The 19,787-nt window shown below is 42.4% G+C and overlaps 1 protein-coding gene across 2 annotated transcripts in view; it reads left to right on the top strand.

Annotated features, from left to right (window-relative positions):
- Positions 1–19,787, top strand: part of TTI1 (TELO2 interacting protein 1) — a 105,699-nt gene that overhangs the window by 67,217 nt on the left and 18,695 nt on the right. The window lies entirely within an intron of this gene.

Consider the following 19,787-nt stretch of genomic DNA (forward strand, 5'->3'; position numbering starts at 1 on the left):
TAATCCCAGCTACTTGGGAGACTGAGGCAGAAGAATCGCTTGAACCTGGGAGGCAGAGGTTGCAGTGAGCTGAGACTGTGCCATTGCACCCCAGCCTGGGCAACGAGAGCTAAACTCCGTCTCCAAAAAAAAAAAAAGAAAAGAAGAAAACCTAGAGGAGATGGACAAATTCTTGGAAATATACAATCCTCCCTGATTAAATCAGGAAGATATAGAATCTCTAAACAGATCAATAACAAGCAGGGAAATTGAAATGGTAATTTAAAAATTGCCAACAAAAGAAGTTCAGGACCAAATGTATTCATAGTGAATTCTATCAGACACTCAAGAATTGGTACCAATTGTATTGACACTATTCCAAAAGATAGAGAAAGAGGGAATCCTCCGTAAATCATTCTATGAAGCCAGTATCACCCTGATACCAAAACTAGGGAAGGACAAAACAAGAAAAGAAAACTACAGACCAATAACCCTGATGAACATAGATGCAAAAAACCTCAACGAAATACTAGCAAACTGAATCCAACAGCATATCAAAGAGATAATCCACCATTATCAAGTGGGCTTCTTACCAGGAATACAGGGATGGTTTAACATACATAAGTCAATAAATGTGATAAACCACATAAACAGAAAAACAAAAATCACATGATCATCTCAATAGACACAGAAAAAGCATTTGACAAAATCCAGCATCGCTTTATAATTAAAACCCTCAGCAAAATTGGCATAGAAGGGACATAAGATAATACAAGTCATCTACAACCAACCTATAGCCAACATTATACTGAATGGGGAGAAGTTGAAAGCATTTCCCCTGAGAACTGGAACAAGACAAAGATGCCCATTTTCACCACTTTTATTCAACACAGTACTGGAAGTCCTAGCCAGAGAAATTAGACAAGAGAAAGAAATCAAAGGCATCCAAAGTGGTAAAGAGAAAATCAAACTGTCACTGTTTGCTGGTGATATGATTTGTACACCTAGAGAACCCTAAAGACTCATCCAAAAAGCTCCTAGAACTGGTAAATGAATTCATCAGTTTCAGGATACAAAATTAATGTACACAAATCAGTAGCTCTGCAATACACCAACAGCGACCAAGCTGAGAATCAAATCAAGAACTCAACCCCTTTCACAATAGCTGCAAAATAAAATAAAATAAAATAAAATACTTAGGAATATATTAATACCTAACCAAGGGCGTGAAAGACCTCTACAAAGAAAACTACAAAATACTGCTGAAAGAAATCACAGAGAACACAAACAATGGAAACACACTGCATGCTCATGGATGGATAGAATCAATATTGTGAAAATGACCATACTTCCAAAAGCAATCTACAAATTAATGCAATTCCCATCAAAATACTACCATCATTCTTCACAGAACTAGAAAAAACAATCCTAAAATTCATATGGAACCAAAAAAGAGCCCGCATAGTCAAAGCAAGACTAAGCAAAAAGAACAAATCTGGAGGCATCACATTACCCCTCTTCAAACTATACTATACCATCTTCAAAAGAAATAATCAGCAGAGTTCACAGACAACCCACAGAGTGGGAGAAAATCTTCACAATCTATACATCTGATGAAGGACTAATATCCCGAATGTACAAAGAACTCAAACAAATTGCAAGAAAAAAACAACCAATCCCATGAAAAGGTGGGCTAAGGACATGAATAGACAATTCTCAAAAGAAGATATACAAATGGCCAACAAGCATATGGAAAAATGCTCAACATCACTAATGATCAGGGAAATGCAGACTGAAACCACAATGCGATACCACCTCACTCCTGCAAGAATGGCCATAATAAAATAAAATAAAATAGATGTTGGCATGGATGTGGTAAAAAGGGAACATTTGCACTGTTGGTGGGAATGTAAACTAGGACAACCACTATGGAAAACAGTATGGAGATTCCTTAAAGAACTAAAAATAGATCTACCATTTGATCCAGCAATCCCACTACTTAAGTATCTACCCAGAGGAAAAGAAGTTATCATGCAAAAAAGATACACACACACGCTTATAGCAACATAATTTGCAATTGCAAAAACATGGAACCAGCCCAAATGCCCATCAATCAATGAGTGGATAAAGAAAATGTGGTATATAGATATACCATGGAATACCATAAAAAGGAATGAAATAATGGCATTCACAGCAACCTGGATGGAATTGGAGAGTATTATTCTAAGTGAAGCAACTCAGGAATGGAAAACCAAACGTCATAGGTTCTCACTTATATGTGAGAGTTAAGCTCTGAGGCTACAAAGGTGTAAGAATGATACACTGGACTTTGGAGACTCCAGGGAAAGGGTTGGGGGTGGCGAGGGATAAAACACTACACATTCAGTACAGTGTACACTGCTCGGGTGATGGGGGCACCACAATCTCAGAAATCACCACTAAAGAACTTATTCATGTAACGAAACACCACCTGTTCCCCAATAACCTATTGAAATAAAAAATATATAAAAAATAAAAATCACTACATTTAGAAAAAGAAGCCAGACACAAAAGAATACATACTATATGATTTCATTTATATGAAATTCTAGGAAAGGCAAACTAATGCATAGAAAGCAGATCGATGGTTACCTGGGGCTGGAGAAGGGGATTATTAGCTGCAAAGGGCACAAGGGAAGTTTTTGGGTGATGAAAATATTATTTTTCTGATTTTAGTGGTGGTTACATGATTGTATGTATTAACCAAAACTCATTGAATAATACACTTAAATTGTTGATTATGTTGCATGTAAATTATACTTTAACAAAACTGATGTTAAAGAAAATAAGTGTCCTGCTGGGCACTTCCTTGTTTGTCTAGAATTCTGGTTCCACTATTTATCACAAAATTGAATATGCATCTAATCAGAAATTAGATTTACCAATATTTGAACACTTTCTGTACTTAATGTTTTCCTTCTTTCACTTTTCCTTCTGACAAAGTATATGCTTTAGTAATCCTTTCATGATGGTATGGGTAACTTGATTTGTGAAAGTTTGAAAATGTAATTTTTCTTCTTCAGTGTTCATTTAGCTTTGTATTGAAGTAGGTTGATAGTATCTTTCCCAGAGCGAGACTCATTCTCAAAAAAAAAAAAAAAAACCAAAAAAAACCAGTTAATTTTGTCTGTTTTTGTTTCATAACTTTTCTCTTTTTACAAGTCATTCCTTCGTTTACCTTTGCTAGGATCTTAAATGTATTTTAAAGTCAGTTCCAGATTATTTATCTGGAGCAATCTGGAACTGAATTTATGAAATCACTTATCACTAATGAATCCATCTGTTCAGAGTTGAATTTGTTGGCTTTCTTAGTGTCAGTTTTCTTCCCATGCTTTAGAATTTTGGTTTGTAGGCTTATTTTGAAGAGGACTATTTCTGTCCTTTTTCTTTCTCTGCACTTGTCTAAACCAAGACCCTCAGGACCCCAGTCCCAAACCAGGCTTCCTACTGGCAGCTCGGAATTTCCCGTCTTTGTGATATTGAAGATATCACAGATACAGTTAATGAGCCAGGGTGGCTTGGCTCAGGTCCCAACTGCCAGACCTGCGTCTGCACTCTCCTGTTACCTAAGATATGGTTTCAAGCTGTGAATTTGATGCTAGACTCCCAGCTCTAAAGAACTCTTTTGCTCCCTATTTACTGTGTAGGACTTGAATTCCTGTCACTTCTGCCTGTTTCCAGATCCACAGCCTGTAGGCCTTGAGGTTTCAATCTCTATTTATCTTCATGTTTCTCTTCCTTTTCTGTTCCAGAGAAGATTGTCTTGTTTAGGAGTGTGAGTTTTATTTATTTAAAACATAAAAATTATCTGTTATTACAGTGTATGAATAAATATTATTTTCCCCCATTAATCCATGGACATTTATTTTTTTCTTTTTCTTTTCTCTTTTTTTTTTTTTTTGAGACAGAGTTTCACTCTTGTCACCCAGGCTCGAGTGCAGCGGCGTGATCTCAGCTTACTGTAAGCTCCGCCTACCGGGTTCAAGCGATTCTCCTGCCGCCTGCCACCATGCCCAGCTAATTTTTTGTATGTTTAGTAGAGACAGGGTTTCACCTTGTTGAGCAGGCTGGTCTCGAACTCCTGACCTCAGGTGATCCACCCACCTCAGCCTCCCAAAGTGCTGGGATTAGAGGCATCTGCCACCATGCCCCGCTAATTTTTGTATTTTTAGTACAGATGGGGTATTGCCATGTTGGCCAGGCTAATCTCGAACTCCTGAGCTCAGGTGATCCACCTGCCTTGGCCTCCCAAAGTGCTGGGATTACAGACATGAGCCACAACACCCAGCAAAATTAACTGTTTTTGAAACAGTGAAAAAGAAACAATTTGAAATCCTAAAAATGGGCTGGGTACAGTGGCTGAGATCACACCGAGATCATGCCACTGCACTCCAGCCTGGGCAACAGAGCAAGACTTCGTCTCAAAAAACAAAAAGAAATCCTATGGCTGGGCGCGGTGGCTCATGCCTGTAATCCCAGCACTTTGGGAGGCTGAGGAGGGCAGATCATGAGGTCAGGAGATCGAGACCATCCTGGCTAACACAGTGAAACCCCGTCTCTAATAAAAATACAAAATATTAGCCAGGTGTGGTGGCAGGTGCCTGTAGTCCCAGCTAATTAGGAGGCTGAGGCAGGAGAATCACTTGAACCCGGGAGGCGAAGGTTGCAGTGAGCCAAGATCGTGCCACTGCACTCTAGCCTGGGCAGCAAGAGTGAGACTCTGTCTCAGAAAAAAAAAAAAGAAAAAAAAAAAAAAGAAAAAGAAATCCTAAAAATAAAAAAAAGATTATCATTGAAGTAAATTCAAATGGGATAAGACACAGTTAAAGGGACAATTAGTGAATTAAAACATATTTCTGAGAAATTCACCCAAAGCAACACAGAGAAAAAGAAATGAAAAACATGAAAGTGCAGCTAAGACATAGTGAACAGATTAAAATGTTTCATTATATACATAACAGAAATACCAGAAAGATAGAATAAAGAATGAAATGGAGATGTAATATGTATGAGATAATGGCTGAGACTATTTCAAAATAAAAAAGAAAGTCCTAAGATGGAAAATACATACCATGTGCTAACATTGCAATGATGAAATCAAAGATAAAGAGATAAATCTCAAGAGTTACAAGAGATTAAAGACCAATTGCCTACAAAGGAATGCCAGTTGAACTGAACAGATTTTTCATTAGCAACAAGGGATGGCATACACAGAGAAGTAATATCATGAACATGCAGAGGGAAAAATACTATCGACCTACTTCAATACAAAGCTAAATGAACACTGAAGAAGAAAAATTACAGACATTTTCAAACTTTCTTAAATCAAGTTACCCGTACCGTCATGAAAGGATTGCTAAAGCATATACTTTGTCAGAAGGAAAAGTGAAAGAAGGAAAACATTAAGTACAGAAAGTGTTCAAATATTGGTAAATCTAATTTCTGATTACATACATATTCAATTTTGCGATAAACAGTGGAACCAGAATTCTAGACAATAACAAGGAAGACGGCTGGGCATGGTGGCTCATACCTGTAATCCCAGCACTTTGGGATGCCAAGGTGGGTGGATTACCTGAGGTCAAGAGTTCAAGACCAGCCTGACCAACATAGTGAAACCCCATCTCTAATAAATACAAAAAATTAGCTGGGCGTGGTGGCACATGCCTATAATCCCAGCTACTTGGGAGGCTGAGGCAGGAGAATTGCTTGAACCTGGGAGGCAGAGGTTGCAGTGAGCCAAGATTGTGCCATTGCACTCCAACCTGGGCAACATGAACAAAACTCTGTCTCAAATAAATAAATAACGAGGAAGACAGAGTGAGGGGAATTCAATTGGTAGTGGCGTTATGTTCAAGGGATTGTCTTGTCAGGAGGAAAATAGAGATACTGAATAATTTTATACTGTTGGGAAAATGTATAGCCAAGTAACTATGTTAAAAATTAAAACAAAACCACTAAAAGAAATGTGATATATAATAGCAGTCCCCAGTTTTTTTGGCACCAGGGACTGGATTCATGGAAGACAATTTTTCTGTGGACTGGTGGGGTGGGTGTGTGTGTGTGGGGGGGATGGTTTTGGGATGACTCAAGTGCATTACATTTATCATTAGATTCTAATAAGAAACACACAATGTAGATCCCTTGCATGCACAGTTTACAATAGGGTTTGTGCTCCTATGAGAATCTAATGCCACTGCTGATCTGACAGGAGGCAGAGCTCAGGCAGTGATGCTCCCTTGCCTGCCACTCACTTCCTGCTGTCTGGCTCATTTCCTAACAAGCCATGGACCAGTACCGGGGGATGGAGGCCCCTGATATATAGCATTCAAATCAGTAGGGAGGAAAAGGGATGGGGTAATAAGGAGCTCTATCCATCAAAAGTAAAGAAGGAAGAAAAAAATTAAAGTAGCCACATATGCCCTCCACCCTCCACCCCCCAAAATATCATTGTAATAGAAAACATACACACACACACAGAAAGATGTTAGAAATAAGTTCAAACAAATCAGTAATCACAATAAATGTAAATGGATTAAACTTACCTCTTAAAGACAGAAACTATCCATGAGATTTTTAAAAATCAAAATCTAGCTATAAGCGGTCTGTAAGAGATATAGTTAAGATAATCATAGAGAAATACTGAAAATAGAAAAAGATATCCCAGGAAAATACTAACCAAAGAAAACTAGACTAACAATATTAATGTCAGGCAAAATAGAACATAATGCAAAAAGCACTAGGAGGGATAAAGTGGGTCATTATATTTATGATAAAAGCAAGAATTCCACAAAGAAGGTAAAAAAACCAGAAACTTACAGCATTCCCTAGCATTTGGATGGAGTTCTTTTGTAGCTACCACTTATTCAAGGATTGATTGTTCATTAAACTGAATTTTAATGCAAGCCTAAGTCTCTTAATGTGGAAAAGGATGAGGTATGAGGACAAAGGGAGATTTAAAAATAAGGTTGCTTACTAAATTATTAACCATAGAGCTATGGGCTAAATCAACGTAACTGCAACTAGAACAGTAAAGGCCCAGCACACCCTAAATCACTTATGGTACATTTGCATATTAAATTGGAACATTTATATAGATGTAGCCTAGAAATTGGCCTTTATTAAAATGTGCCCACAGTTAACACTTTCAGATACCAAATTCATGTGGCTCCAAAGGCAACTCAGCAAGCCTCACCTTCTTCTGTTTGGGAGCAGGGGTGGGGGCAGCGAAAGGGATGACTTGCAGATGAAGGAGATAATGGAGGCTCAAGAAACCTGGGACATTTGACAAAAATCACAAGCAATGACCTTGTGAACAAGAAAGAGAAAGGAGCTGGATGAGGCACAATTAGGTAAATTTGTCTTGAGCCCCGCAGGGCAGCTGATTAATAGACGCTGTTAAGCAGGAGGAATGTTCTCAATTGTAGAGTTCTATAACCCAGACTCAAATCCTGGTCCTGTCACATATTTACCAGCTGGATGACTTTGGTAAGTCTTTTTTCTTTATTTTTATAGTTACCAGTCTCTCCAGAAAGGGATCATTGCCTGTGTCAAAGGTTATTGTGAGAATCAAATGATATAACGCATAAAACACTTAGCACACCATAAGCACTGACAAGTGATAGCCCCGTATTTAAAGAACAGAGAGAGGGTTTAGAAGCCACATGTATGAAATAGGTTTCAGAGTTTTGGTTGACATAGATTTCAGCAGTATAAGAAAGTAGCTTGTAACTTGGGCTGCAATAATAGGAGCATGCTATCGCTATTGAAGGAGGTGATAGCTCTGCTCTGCTGAACTTGATTAGTGGTTTTATCTTGAGGAACTATGTTTTCATAGGGGCCTAGGGACCTAGACCAGTGGTTTTCTTTTTTTTTTTTTTTTTTTTAGACGGAGCCTCTCTCTTGCCCAGGATGGAGTGCAGTGGCGTGATCTCAGCTCACTGCAAGCTCCGCCTCCCAGGTTCACGCCATTCTCCTGCCTCAGCCTCCTGAGTAGCTGGGACTACAGGCGCCCGCCATGACACCCGGCTAATTTTTTGTATTTTTTAGTAGAGACGAGGTTTCACCGTGTTAGCCAGGATGGTCTTGATCTGCTGACCTTGTGATCCGCCCGCCTCGGCCTCCCAAAGTGCTGGGATTACGGGCTTGAGCCACCTTGCCCGGCCGACCAGTGGTTTTCAAACTGTTGTCCCCAAGACCAGCAGCATCAGCATTATATGGGAATTTGTTAGAAATGCAAATTATTGGACACCATTCCAGTTCTACTGAATTAGAAACTCTGCAGTGGGGCCCAGAAGTTTGCATTTTAACAAGCTAATTTTAACAAACAGCATGATTCTGATGCATGCTGAAGTTTGAAAACCACTGACCTGGATAGACACACGTAGTAGGGGTGGATAAAGGTCTCAAAACCATGCCTCTTGAGTCTAGTTGAAGGACCTGAAGATGTCCAACCTCAAGAAAAAAAGATCTGACCAATCCAAGTAAGGATCAGATAAAAGAAGATGCCAGCTTTGTTCTCTGTGTCAACCCAAAGATAGTTAGGACCAAGAGTGGAAAACACTGGGCAACAAAAATAGCATGGTGGATAAGAGAAGGTGCTCTAGGCTGCAAGTAACAGACAACTGACCCAAATTGTCCTTCATTGTAAGGGATGTATCCATTGATAACAGGAGTCTAAAGGTAGAGTAGTTCTGTGTCTGGCTAAGCCACCAACTCAACTGTGTCCTCAAAGACCCAGGCTTCTACCATCAATCATTTCTGCCGTCTTCAGTAGGTCAGCAGCTCTCCTCATGGGTGCCTAGTGGTGGAGGAAACCCCCAGCCTAACGTGGTCAGACACCAAGAAGCAGAGGAGGAAAGCATGTCTTCCTTGTGTCTCCTTTTAAAAGTTAAGAAACCTTTTCCAGGAGGGACTCCCCCTTCCCTTCAGCAGATGTCCCCTCAGCTCACAAGAAACCTTTTCCAAGAGGGACTTCCTTTTCCTTCCAGCACATGTGCCCTCCAATTGTATCTCAGGTCATGTAACACTTCTAAGCCAGTCCTTAGAAAAATGAAAGAAAGATGAAAAAAGCAAGAAAAATGAAATTGTGGGATTGGCTTAGACCAAGGCTTATCAACCTCTTCTGTTAGTGGACCCATTCGGCAGTCTGGTGAAGCCTACGGACAGATGCCTTCTCATAATACTGTTTTAACTACATAAAATAAAATGAAAAATAAATAAATAAAATGATAGAATTGCAAAGAAAGCCAATTATATTGAATACAGTTTTCCAAATATATTTTTAAAAGTATGTTACAGGAACAAATATGCTTCTTTATTAGCATGTTAAATAAAATCTAGCAGCTGATCTAATAACTATAATTTTGAAGCAGCAATAAGTGTAAACAATATTGTGAGATACCTGCAACAAATGTTTTGTGATATGAAAAAATATTTCACCTCTTTTGGTGACAAAGTCACAAGTACTGCTAATGCAACTATGATTTGTTCCTTACATTCATAAGAGAAGCAAATGCTAAATTTCAGTTAAATGTTAGTGAAAATAAAGGTGTAGCTTCTTTTCCTTTTCCCACATCCAAGTTTGTGAATCCCATGCATTCCATCCACAGAATCCTTGGTTGAGGTAGTCTGTGGACTGCATGTTAAGAGCCCCTGGCTTAGACCAATCAAGATACACACGCTGAGACTAGGCCAGTCTTTTCTGAGACAAGTGGTCTGAAAAGAGTGAAAAAAACCTAAACTAATGGGACTAAATCAAGAAGAAAAAAAAAAAAGGAGGAGGAGAGGAGGAGAAGGAAAAAAAAGTAGGATTGGGGAGAGGGTGGGAGAGGCTGGAGGCAAAGTAGGACATAGCTCCAGGGTCTGCTCTAGGTCGGGTCAGCAAGGGCTGTTTCCAGAAGGAAAATGCATCTTATCCCTGGGGGGAGAGACATTGTCAAAGGGACTCAGACACCAGATGGTGCACATACTAGGATTCCTGCCAACCTTGGCATTCTTTCATTTTCCCCATTTTATTTACTTTTGTGTCCCGATTGGTTCGCTTTAAATATTTATAGATGTTTCAAGTTACAGATGTAATCCTTGCCCTTTACAAATAATCAGCCTCCTACAATGTATGTATCTCTTCTATCTCACTTCTCAGAAATGACCACAGCGCTCAGTGTGGAGTCTGTCTTTTCCAATCACTTGTTATGCACAAGTGATTTCCAATACCTCACAAATTTTAGCATGAAGGAAATTTATCATTAATGGCCAGGCATGGTGGCTCACGCCTGTAATCCCAGCACTTTGGGAGGCTGAGGCGGGGGGATCACATGAGGTCAGGAATTTGAGACCAGCCTGGCCAACATGGTGAAACCCCATCTCTACTACAAATACAATAATTAGCCAGGCATGGTGTTGTGCACCTGTAATCCCAGCTACTTGGGAGGCTGAGGCAGGAGAATCGCTTGAAACCGGGAAGCAGAGGTTGCAGTGAGCTGAGATTGCACCATTGCACTCCAGCCTGGGCAACAAGAGTGGGACTCCATCTCAAAATAAATAAATTAATTAATTAAAAAAAAGAAACTTACCATTAATGCAGATCCCCCAGGCCCTGCTCGTCCCACTCCCCATGCTGGTAAATGAGAGCAGCCTCACTGTGCTAGATGCTGAGCTCAATGTCCCCTCAAATTCTCCAAGGAAACCGAGGTTCAAGTGGGAGGAAGTGGATCAAATGCCATATACCTCAAAGGTGGCAGAGCTGAGATTCGAACCCATGTCTATCAGACACCAAAGCCCCTGCTCTAAATGTTATACCTGTTGGCTTCCAGGGCTACACCTGAAGGTGACTAAGGCAAAGTACTGAGTGTCATTCCAAAAATATTTTCCGTTTATCTGGAAGGTGGTGGTGGGGTGGGGTTGAGGTGGCGAGTACAGACATATTCCTAGAACCTGGCTTAAATGGTGCCAGCTTGAAATTAACATTCATACTGAAGTGTTTGTGTGCCTTATCAATCGAGTTTGAGTCTCCTAAAACATTCACAAGAGACTCCAGAAGTATATTCAAAGTCAGCATTACAAACAAAAGAAGCATTCTCATTAAAGTTAAAAGCAAGACAAAGACGTTCTAAAGCAGTTCTATCATTTAACATTGTCTTGGAGATACTGGCCAATTCAATTAGTCCAAAGAAAGAAAGAAAAAGTGCATAGATTTGGAAAGAAATGAGGGAGATCATCTTGCTTGCAGATATCAGGTACCTGGTGGGGGAGGGAGGAATCAAGTGAAAACCAGTGCAAGCAATACTGAGTCAATAAAGTGGCCGATACATAAGCTAAAATACAGAAGCCAATAGCCTTCACAGTTATACAAAGAACAACTAGTTAGACCACGGACCGGTACCAGTTGTGACCTGTTAGGAACCGGGCCATACAGCAGGAGGTGAGCAGCAGTGAGTATTATCCCCTGAGCTCCGCCTCCTGTCAGATCAGCAGGGGCATTAGATTCTCATAGGAGCGTGAACCCTATTGTGAACTGTGCATGCAAGAGATCTGGGTTCGTGCTCCTTGTAAGAACTGAATGCCTGATGATCTGAGCTGGAAGAGTTTTATCCCCAAACCATATCCCACCCCGTGCCCCACCACCCGGTCCACGGAAAAATTATTTTCCACAATACCGGTCACTGGTGCCAAAAAGGTTGGGGACTGCTGAGTTAGAAGACATAATAGAAGAAAACAGTTAATTATAATAGTAACAACAAAAAGTATTTAGGAATTAATTCAACAAAAATATGCAAGATGTCACCCACAAGACCACCAGGATGGCTAAACAGAAAGGAAAGCTTTATTGGTGATATCAGTTTGCATACCAGAAAGAGAAAGTCTCTAGCACAGGCCAAAGGTGCCCTCTCTTCAAAGAGGAGAAGTACGGGTTGGGTTTTACGACTCACAGTGCTGGTATCGTACATATTCAGCAGGTTTAGGGGAAAAGCTGTACGTATTTATGAGGGGAGCCGAGTTCATGCATAATGGGTAAGCATACATATAACATACATCCCATGTTCACTTTAGGGTGGGTTGTTTGAGATGGAGTCTCACTCTGTCACCCAGGCTGGAGTGTAGTGGTGTGATCTTAGCTCACTGCAACCTCCGCCTTCCAGGTTCAGGCAATTCTCCTGCCTCAGCCTCCTGAGTAGCTGGGATTTCAGGTGCCCGCTACCACGCTGGCTAATTTTTGTATTTTTACTAGGACAGGGTTTCACCATGTTGGCCAGGCTGGTCTTGAACTCCTGACCTCAAGGTATCTGACCACCTTAGCCTCTCAAAGTGCTGGGATTACAGGTGTGAGCCATCGCACCCGGCTAAGGTGGGTTTTAGCATGAGAAGGAAGTGGAATGTGGCTCTCTTTATCAAAAGATGAAGTATAGGACACAAAGACAGTATGTTTCTGTGTTTGTTTGTTTGTTTGTTTTTGACACAGAGTCTTTCTCTGTCACCAGGCTGTAGTGCAGCGGCGCTATCTCCGCTCACTGCTACCTCCGCCTCCCGGGTTCAAGCAATTCTCCTGCCTCAGCCTCCCAAGTAGCTGGGACTACAGGCGCCCACCACCATGCTTGGCTAATTTTTGTATTTTTAATAGAGATGGGGTTTTACCATGTTGGCCAGGATGGTCTCGATCTCCTGACCTCGTGATCCACCCACCTCGGCCTCCCAAAGTGCTGGGATTACAGGCGTGAGCCACCACGCCCTGCCTGTTTCTGTATTTTAACTTATGTGTCCAGCCACTGTATTGAATTTGTATTGCCTGTACTGGTTTTTCACCTGATTCCTCCTTCCCCCACCAGGTACATGGTATCTGCAGCCTCTATAAACTGCTGAAACTGGCTTAAGGTCTGCAGTTGCTTATCAGAAGATAATGATTGTAGGCTGGGTGCTATGGCTTACCCCTGTAATCCCAGCACTTTGGGAGGCCAAGACGGGCCGATCACTTGAGCTCAGGAGTTTGAGACCAGTCTGGCCAACATGGCAAAACCCCATCTCTACGAAAAACACAAAAATTAGCCAGGCTTGGTGGCACGGGCCTGTAATCCCAGCTAACTCGGGAGGCTGAGGCAGGAGAATCTCTTGAACCCGGGAGGTGGAAGTTGCAGTGAGCCGAGATTGTGCCACTGCACTCCAGCCTGGGTGACAGAGCGAGATCCTGTCTCAAAAAAAAAAAAAAAAAAAGTGATTGTAAAGCAGATCCTCTGTCCAGTCAGAGTTGCAGTGGTCTGGGTTGTAAATCAGAACTGATAGCTCCATCAGTTAGGGAGTTTAGCCATAGGAATTTAAAAATTTGCCAGGCCAGCCAGCCTCTAACCCTCAACCCATAAGTAACTGTTTCCTTAACCTTTGGGTGCATCTTAGTTGATGAAGGGGCGCATCACAAAGGGCGATAGGAAGAAAACTTCTAAATGCTCTCTCCTCTGCATCATCTTATAAATAATTTTAAACATACATTAAAGTTGAAATAATTTGGTAGAGAGAACATTCTTATACTCACCATTTTGATTCTAAAATTAACATTTTCTATATTCCACACATACTATCTATTATCAATCCATACCTCTATCACATATCTATGCATATCTACTGCCCTCTAGTCATGCAAAAATTTATCTTATTTTTAAAATACTCTTTGGAGAAGCACAAAAAAGAAGTCTTTTTTTTTTTTTTTTTTTTTGAGAGGGGGTCTCGCTGTGTCGCCCAGAATGCAATGGCATGATCTCAGCTCACTGCAACCTCCACCTCCCACATTCAAGCGATTCTTCCACCTCAGCCTCCCAAGTAGCTGGGATTACAGGTACCTGCCATCATGCCCGGCTAATTTTTGTATTTTTATATAGACCGGTTTTCACTATGTTGGCCAAGCTGGTCTTGAACTCCTGACCTCAGGTGATCCACCTGCCTTGGCCTCCCAAAGTGCTGGAATTACAGGCATGAGCCACCGCGCCCAGCCAAGAAGTCTTAAAATAAGAGGGAGTACCAAAGACGAGAATGTTGAGACAACATAGAAAGACATTGTTATAGGCCAGGCATGATGACTAACACTTATAATCCCAGCACTTTGGGAGGCTGAGGCAGGCAGATCACTTGAGCTCAGGAATTTGAGACCAACCTGGCCAACAGGTGAAAAGCTGGGTGTGGTGGCAGGTCCCTGTAATCCCAGCTACTCAGGAGGCTGAGGCAGGAAAATGGCTTCAATCTGGGAGGTGGAAGTTGCAGTGAGCCAAGATCATGCCACTGCACTCCAGCCTAGGTGACAGGGTGAGACTCTATCTCAAAAAAAAAAAAAAAGACATTATCATAAATAGGTAAGTTTTTCCTGTGTTAATTTATGAATTTAACATGATCCCAACTAAAATGACAATTTTTTTAAGTGGATAAGATTATTCCAGTTCACATGGAAAAGCAAAGATGAATCCAGTCAAGCTGTGGAAATAAAAATTAAACAGAAAGTGGAGTCAAAAACAGCCTTAAAATGTATTAAAATAAGTTACAAAACTATAATAATTTAAACAGTGTGGTACTGACCTATGAATGAGATCAAAGGAGTAGGAAAGAAAGTTGAGAAGTAGTCCATATATATGTGGGAACTTGGAATATAATAATGGTAGCATTTCAAATCAGTGGGGAAAAAGATAAATCATGCCAAGATGAGACAGAAAAAGTTTAAAATCTAGAAAACAATAAAATTGGGTCCCCCCTATACCTTAAAGCAATTTCAATTCCTGAAGGATCAAATTTACATTTATATAAATGAAAGGAAACACAGAAATGATAAAATGGAAGATTAATATGTACAAACTACTTAACGATTAAACACATTTACTTGACAAATACAAAAAACAAAGCCAAAAGACAAAAAAAAAAAAGTTTGCAATTCATCTCAGAAGGAACTCCTACAAATCAATAAGATGGCAATCAACAAGCCAGTAAAAAAGATTATGAGGTGTCAGTTCACAGAAAATGGAGCACATGTGGTTTGGTTCTTAAACAAGCAAAAAGATGGCCAATCTTACTCATAGGAGAAATGTAAATTGAAACCACTGTAAGATTCCATTTTAGGCCCGGTGCAGTGGCTCACGCCTGTAATCCCAGCACTTTGGGAGGCCGAAGTGGGCGGATCACCTGAGGGCGGGAGTTCGAGACCAGCCTAACCAACAGGGGAAACCTCATTTCTACTAAAAATACAAAATTAGCCAGGCGTGGTGGCGCATGCCTGTAGTCCTAGCTACTTCAGAGGTTGAAGCAGGAGAATGGCTTGAACCAGGGAGGTGGAGGTTGAGGTGAGCCGAGATCGCGCCATTGCACTCCAGCCTGGGCAACAAGAGTGAAACTCCATCTCAAAAAAAAAAAAAAAAAAATTACATTTTAACCAATAGAGAACTGCACCAACATGTTTGATTCTGGGGTTGAAGAGACTGGGAGAGTCAGGGATTAGGTGCATATTCTCACATATATCTTGTAGGAGTGTAAATTGGCCCTGCATCTATACAGAGTTATTTGGCAATATTGACCAAGATTTAAAATGCACAAGTTGGCCGGCTGCAGTGGTTCAAGCTCATAACAAGTTATTCTCATAACAAGAGTAATATTGTCCAATTATTCTTGGTCGATATTGCCAAACTGCCAAAGACCAGTCTGGGCAACATAGTAAGACCCCTTCTCTACAAAAAATCAAAAAATTAGCTGGGGATGGTGACACATGCCTATGGTCCCAGCTACTCAGGAGGCTGAGGTGGGAGGACTGCTTGAGCCCAGGAGGTTGAGGTTGCAGTGAGCTGTGATTACACCACTGCACTCTAGCCTGGGTGACGGAGCAAGACCCTGTCCCCCCAAAAACTTAAACGTTAAAAATGAAATGCAGGACTCTTTTTTTTTTTTTTTTTTTTTTTTTTTTTTTTTTTTTTTTTGAGACGGAGTCTCGCTCTGTCGCCCGGGCTGGAGTGCAGTGGCGCAATCTCGGCTCACTGCAAGCTCCGCCTCCCGGGTTCACGCCATTCTCCTGCCTCAGCCTCCGAGTAGCTGGGACTACAGGCGCCCGCCACCGCGCCCGGCTAATTTTTTGTATTTTTTTAGTAGAGACGGGGTTTCACCGTGGTCTCGATCTCCTGACCTCGTGATCCGCCCGCCTCGGCCTCCCAAAGTGCTGGGATTACAAGCGTGAGCCACCGCGCCCGGCCCATGCAGGACTCTTTGACCCAGCAATATAACTTCTAGATATTTATCCTATAAACATATTTGCATATGTATGAACAGATTTATCATCTAGGAAATTCACTGTAACATTGTTTATAATAGGGCAAGATTGGAAACAAGCTGAATGTTCATTATTTGGGGACTGGCTAAATGGATCATCATTCATCTCTATAATGGGTGATATTAGTTTGGACATTTGGCCCCTCCAAATCTCATGTTGAAATATCGTCCTCAGTGTGGGAGGTGGGGCCGGGTGGGAGGTGTTTGGGTCATGGGGGCAGATCCGTTATGAATGGCTTGGTGCTGTCCTTGCAATGGTGAGTTCCTGTGAAATCTGGGTGTTTAAAAATGTGTGGCACCTCCCCACTCGCTCTCTCGCTCCTGCTTTTGCCACGTGATGTGCCTGCTTCTGTTTCACCTTCTGCCATGATTGGAAGCTTCCTGAGCCTCTCACCAGAAACCAAGACGATGTTGGTGCTATGCTTATAAGCCCTGCAAAACCGTGAGCCAATTAAACCTCTATTCTTTTTATAAATCATCCAGTCTCGAGTATTTCTTTATGGCAATGCAAGAACAGCCTAATAAAATGGAATATTCTATAGCAATTAAAAAATCCACTTGGAACCATCACCAAGATGTATTGTCATCTTGAGGGTCACTAGTTGACTATAGGTGCTGGCAGGTGGGAGTCTGAAGGCCAAGAAGGGGTCTGGACATCTGAACTTAAAACAAGCACCCCCTGCCCCATGCTATTCTTATGCTGGGCACAAAGAGGAAAGCGGCCCACAGCTACTCTGGAGGTGCACTGAGGTTTTTCTGAGCCTTCTGAATAGGGCCTGGGGACTCCCTTTAAGAAATTCCCTCCCCCAGCCGGGTGCGGTGGCTCACACCTGTAATCCCAGCACTTGGGAAGCCAAGGTGGGTGGATTACTTGAGGTCAGGAGTTCGAGATCACCCTGGCCAATATAGTGAAACCCTGTCTCTACTAAAAATACAAAAATTAGCCAGTTGTAGTGGTGCATGCCTGTAATCCCAGCTATTCAGGAGGCTGAGGCAGGAGAATCACTTGAACCCAGGAAGTGGAGGTTGCTGTGAGCCAAGATCGCACAATTCCACTCCAGCCTGGGTGTCGCAGCAAGACTCCATCTCAAAAACAAACAAACAAAAAAAGAAATTCCCTCCCCCAGCCTCATGTTTCTCTCCTGCTCCCATCTCCACCCCCCACCAGCTATGCCTTGAGGACAGGCAAACTTTGCTCTGGCTTCACATAAAACTCACAGCAATATTAATAGAAGCCAGAATTTCCTAAGCGTCTCCCCATGCCTGATGTGGGGTGGGCACTGTGGTCAGGAGCATCTTGTTTCATTTAACAGCTTTATTTGGATATCATTCACGTCCCACATAGTTCACCCATTTAGAGTGTGCATTCAATGGCTTTTTGTATATTCACACAGTTGTGCAACCATCACCACAATCAATTTTAGAACATTTCCATCACCCCCAAAAGAAACTCATACCCATTAGCAGTCACTTCCCACTCTCCTCTCCCTTAGTCCCAGGCAATTACCCATCTGATTTCTGTCTCTGTGGATTTGCCTATTCTGGGCATTTCATATAAATGGAATCACACAATATGTAGCCTTTTGTGTCTGGCTGCTTTCGCTTAGCACAGTGTTTTCAAGGCTCAGACACAGTGTAGCATGTAGTGTCAGAATGTCACTCCTTTTTATTGCCAGATAATATTCCATTGTCTGGATATACCGCTTTTTTTTTTTTTTTCCCCTTTTTGAGACGGAGTCTCTCTCTGTCTCCAGGCTGGAGTGCAGTGGGGCGATCTTGACTCACCGCAACCTCCAACTCCCTGGTTCAGCCTCCCTCTCCTGCCTCAGCCTCAGCGATTCTTCTCCTTCTGAGTAGCTGGGATTACACCACATCCGGCTAATTTTTGTGTTTTTAGTAGAGACAGGGTTTCACCATGTTGGCCAGGATACTCTCAATCTCCTGACCTCGTGATCCGCCCGCCTTGGCCTCCCAAAGTGCTGGGATTACAGGCGTAAGCTACCGCACCCAGGCTGATATATCACATTTTATTTAGCCATCCATTATTTGATGGACATGGGGTTTGTTTCCATTTCTTGGCTATTATGGATAATGCTGCTATAAACAGTCAGGCACGGGTTTTTATGTGGTCATGTGTTTTCAGTCCTCCTGGGCTTATACCTAGGAGTGGAATTGCTCAGTCATTTGGTAACTCTATGACTAACCTTGGGAGGAGCGTCAGACAGTTTTCCAAAGCAGCTACATCCTTTTACATTCCCACCAGCAGTGCATGAGGGTTCCAATGTCTCCACATCCTCACCAGTACTTGTTAGTGTCTGTCTTTTTTATTCCAGCCGTCCTCGTGTGTGTGAAGTGGTAACACATTGTGGTTTTGATTTGCACTTCCCCAGGAGCATCCCCATGGTACAGAACAGGGAACTGAGGCTCAGAGAGGTGAAGAGCCCTGCCTGCGGCCATGGGGCAAAGATGGGCAGAAGCAGGATTCTAACCCAGGCACCTTCTTCTTCTTTTGTCTGTCTTCCCAGTGGAACAAGAAAAATCCCTCTGAGGAGGTTGGGGGGACCCCTCTATGGGAGTAAAATGACCAGGGATGGGACACAGACCCTTGGGAAGGTTGGATGAGACCCTGTGGAATGTCAGAACTTCCTGTGGAAAGCCCTTCACTAGTGCCTGGTGCGTAGGAGGTGCTCAGGGCTGGTGAGTACTGTTATCACTCTAGCACGACATAGATCCTCCCACACCTTCCTAGAGGGACCTGGGCCTTCCAGAACCAGCCTTGTATGTGGAGATTTCTGGAAGAGACCATATTCATTGAGTTCAGGCTAGCCAGTGGCCTGAGAGGACCACAGGTCATAAGACCATCTATCCCTGGCATACCTGGATTCTGCTGCAGGTGGAGAGTCCTGCCTACTTCATAGCCTGGTTCTTATTCATGTCCTCATCCATCCATCATCTATCTATCCATCTATCCTCCAGCCCACCCTTCTCTGAACCTCATTGTCCTCATCTGAAGACAGAGGATGCAAGGCCTGCTTCAGGGCCACTGTGGTGATCAGCACAGGGCCGGGACATGGGGCCCAGGGCCAAGGTCAATCATCATTTTGACAGTTCCCAGTCTCCAAGGGGTGCCTGTGGTTTCTGCAGTTGCAGAGCAAGGACCAGATGGCTACTCTGGCTATGAGGGCTTGACCTGAGAGCCCCAGGTGGACACATCCTCAGGCAGATTCTCAGCAGGACCATGGTGGGTGGGACCCTCAGCTGGAATAAACCAAGGGGAGTCAAGAGCCCAGGGTGTAGTATGGGATGGCAAGGACCAGGGAGGTGGTCCAGACCTGGCAGAAACAAGACAAACAGACTTTAAGGCTAAGGGAGGTCTGAGTTCAACAACTCTGTGACTTTGGGCAAGCTACTTAACTTCTCTGAGCCTGTTTCCTCAACTGGAATAAGGGGTTGTTGATATCTTATAAGAGAAAATGAGATCCCAAAGT

This window comes from Symphalangus syndactylus, chromosome 24 (assembly GCF_028878055.3).
Source record: "Symphalangus syndactylus isolate Jambi chromosome 24, NHGRI_mSymSyn1-v2.1_pri, whole genome shotgun sequence".
In the NCBI taxonomy this organism is placed as follows: Eukaryota; Metazoa; Chordata; class Mammalia; order Primates; family Hylobatidae; genus Symphalangus; species Symphalangus syndactylus.